The sequence below is a fragment of the Chrysochloris asiatica genome, unplaced genomic scaffold (assembly GCF_000296735.1).
Source record: "Chrysochloris asiatica unplaced genomic scaffold, ChrAsi1.0 scaffold00213, whole genome shotgun sequence".
NCBI lineage: Eukaryota > Metazoa > Chordata > Mammalia > Afrosoricida > Chrysochloridae > Chrysochloris > Chrysochloris asiatica.
Window position 1 is genome coordinate 2,369,091 of NW_006408731.1, and position 3,648 is coordinate 2,372,738.

At 40.0% G+C, this 3,648-nt stretch overlaps 1 non-coding gene across 1 annotated transcript; it reads right to left on the reverse strand.

The window, feature by feature from the left end:
- Nucleotides 1-3,204: 3,204 nt before the first annotated feature.
- On the reverse strand, nucleotides 3,205-3,277 carry TRNAK-UUU. The gene has a single exon. It is a non-coding gene; the product is annotated as a tRNA-Lys (tRNA).
- Between the last annotated feature and the right edge of the window lie 371 nt (nucleotides 3,278-3,648).

Genomic DNA, 3,648 nt, shown 5'->3' on the forward strand with positions numbered 1-3,648 from the left:
TGCTACCTCTTGAAAAGGTTGAACATTAACCATTTCCTTTTGGTACAGTGACTGTGTATTCCTCCCATCTTCTCTTGATGCTTTCTGCATCATTCAATAAATAATTTGCCCAGAGAATCTTTCAATAACAAAAGTCGAGGCTTAAATTTTTTTCTTCAGTTCCCCCAGCTTAAGAAATGCTGAGCGTGTTCTTCCTTTTTGGTTTTCTGTCATACTGTTGTGGCTTGTGAGCTAGACATTAGCAAATACTAAAGATGATGGAAAGCTATTTAAGTGGAGTACTGGGTAGAAACGAATAAACAGTGAGGAAGATGTAGAGGTCTCAAGAAGACATTTTTCTTAGTTAAGAGTCAGAGATTACTAGAAGTCTCTTTCACCCAAATACAAGTGCCTTTCCCAATAGTGTTATTTGTCATAATATAAATAAAAATTCCTGAGAGTGTAAACCCCTGCTTTTAGAATTCAATTATTAATAGGTTATATCCTTAAACAGTCAAACATCACATTGCAGAGTGCATGACTTCCCCCAACCCCAGGCTGGTCTACTTGTCCTTTCAAGCAGAATGTTCCACCTCAGAAGGTTCTGGATGGGGCTCATGATTCCACCTAATGTCCTATACACTGCAAAGACTCCACAGGAAGCCTATTTCACGGAGCAAGTTCTAGAACCTCTTTTATGTATTCCACTCAGTTATAGGCTAAAGATAGACTTACAAGCTTTCTGTAATCATGTTTCCCAATATTTCTTTTTATCCCACTCAAGTGTCCATTTTACAGTAATGGGGAAGGGAAACCAATATTCATAAGACAGCCAAGCATGTTAACATTATTTCCCCTTTTTTATCCATTCAGACTATGCCTTAATCCCTGTATCACAGAGCACTGTTGTTCCAAGGTGAGCACACATCACTATTTACCTCTGCTCCATTTAGCCCAGAGTGCATAGCTTTTTATCTATTTTTGTACCCTCTTTTAATACTGGTAAAGAGATTTCTGTAACTGAAAAGAAGAAGAAGAAAATCCTAAGAATATTAAATATAGGAAGGGGAGGAAAACCTGAATTTAACTTTTCCAGACTACAGAAAACTACAAAAACTTAAAATTATCTTGGGTTCCAGCTCTCTTCCTATAGCTTTCACTCTTGCAATGCTCAGTCTTGCCCTCACTTTCATATCCATCCCATTTCTTGGGTAGAGTTTGCTACTAGACAATATTCAGAGAAAAAAAGTTCAGGAAAGTCTTGGGATGAAAGAGGTTAGAAAACATAAAAATAATTCAAGAGAGAAAAACAAAACAAAAACCCGACTTCTGCAGTGTTAGACAAATTTATCGAATCAAGAGGGTCGTTTATCCTCATATTATCCTCAAGAGTAGAGTGGTGCAGTGGAAGCGTGCTGGCCCTTAGCACATGTTGGTGCATCCAAACTATTCTCTGTTAGTGCATCTTTTTTCTCAATTAATACACAAATTATGTTCCTCCATTAAGACAAAGTATGTTCGGTCTGCTATGCTTTTCTCATCAAGAAACAAATTATGTTAGGTCGGGTCACCCAGATGAGATTACAGCGAAAAGCGCGAAGCTGTCAAGAAACCTCTGTCAAACGCAAGACATGTCACACAACTTTCCATTTGGTATTTTGAGCAGTACCTGTAGTCATTCTTCGCGTTTTACAAATTGACATTACTGTGGGAACCATTGTTGTTGTTGCCAAGTACCGTCGAGTTGGTTCTGACCCATAGCGACCCTGAATAGGGTTTCCGAGGAGCAACTGGTGAGCTTCAACTGCCGACTTTGCAGTTCAAACGGCTTTGCAGTCTGGCGCATTAACCCACAGCGCCACACCAGGAACCCTTAGGGTTACTTTAATCTTCTTTGTAAGATTTCTACTTCGCTGCTTCCTTCCTTCCTCAGCCAAGATACTCAAAAATGTCTCTTAAAGGATTGAAGAATTAAAGTGATAGTGGTCGCAAATAGTACTTCTTGAACAGCCAGTTGGGGTCGTCCTTGCCTTTGAATGGAATGGAACTCAAGATTAATTAGAGAAGAGCCTGGATTACAGGGAATAGTGTGTTAGCAGGCGGTGAATTATCAAGTGGTTCCACTTTGCCTCGTAGACAAGGAAGAATGGGTTTTAAGTGACAAATGAGTGGTAATAGGGTAACAGAGCAAAGAAAGGAGCAGAAGAGAGCAAAGGAGAAGCGACTGAAGAGAGGCGTACTGAAAAATGAGAAGTGAAAGAAAGATGGGTTCCGAGGGAGATGATCTTTTCTGACTGAAACACTGGGAGGTGGAGGTGGCCATCACTCCCTTCCTCCCTCACCTCACCTCCCTGCCAGATAGAACCAAAATATTCCAATTTAAAAAATGAAACAGCAGGAAAAAAAAAAAAAAAAAAAAAACTCTGAAAGGGGGTGGTGCAATAGAATTCAACCCCCTGTTTTGTGTTGTAAATTATAACCTTCATTTTCTTCCCAAGTCTCTTAATCCTCTTGGGGTTTCTTCTAAATTGGACATATCCTCTTCTCCCAAAAGTTATAAAAGAACCTGCTCATCCTGTTATACTCTGATCTCCTTTAAATATGTGTCATTTCCCAGGGGCCTTCTTGTCTGCCAACTACCCCTCCTTTCTATAATCATCGATTGACTCCAGCGAAAATGCTCCTTAATGACTTCGCTCTTTTCTGGGGCAGACTTTCATCTTCATTTCTCTGCTCATTGGTTAGACTGTGTACTAGGGTCTGGAAAACCTCAGATATGGGCACACCCAAACTTTACGCCCCCCACTAGAATAATGAGCAACTCCTATATCAGCCACAGAATTTAAATGCGAATTTCATGAGTAATTTGATCACTGATTTTTGTGTTATTGTTATAATTTCCTTTTTCCTACTGCCAAAATTTTAAATTCTCTTGGAAAATCTAGGAGTGGTTGCCTGTGTCTTTCACGGGTCCTACATGTAGTTGGTAAAATGGAGAGACAGCAAAAAAGAGGGCGAGAGCCCCTTTCCACAAGGAGATGGATTGACACAGTGACAGGAACAATGGGCTCAAGTGTAGCAGCAATTTTGAAGATGACACAGGACTGAGCGGTGTTTTGTTCTGTACATACAGTCGCCGTGGGTTGGAACTGACTCAATGACACCTAACAACAACAGTACATGAGGCTGAAACTTATAATAGTTTTTTTTTTTAAAAACACCTTACGCCTGAACAGGGACTTGAACCCTGGACCCTCAGATTAAAAGTCTGATGCTCTACCAACTGAGCTACCCAGGCTTTTGTGCCTAAAAGACTTAGGTCAACAAGAAAAGACATAAGAATTCTAGAAAAGACATAAGAATTCTTTGTTTCAGGCTCTATGTCTTCCAAAAATGTGATTAAGTCACTTAGATCTTAGTGTTCCGGAATCACTAAACAGATAATTTAACATCCACGCTGTGCATTCGTTGAAAGTTCATTAGAGTGCACAGCTGCAAGGAGACTGAAGATTATTTTACAGTCAATTGTTGCTGAAGAGGGATTTTTTTGTTTGGCCAAAGAGTTCCTACCAGAGGGCATTTTACTTTTCAGATAAATTTGAAGAGTTGAGGAGCAGGATCCCTCAGCAGCCTGTGAGGAATCCGGGAAGAGACGACAGTTTTAGGAAC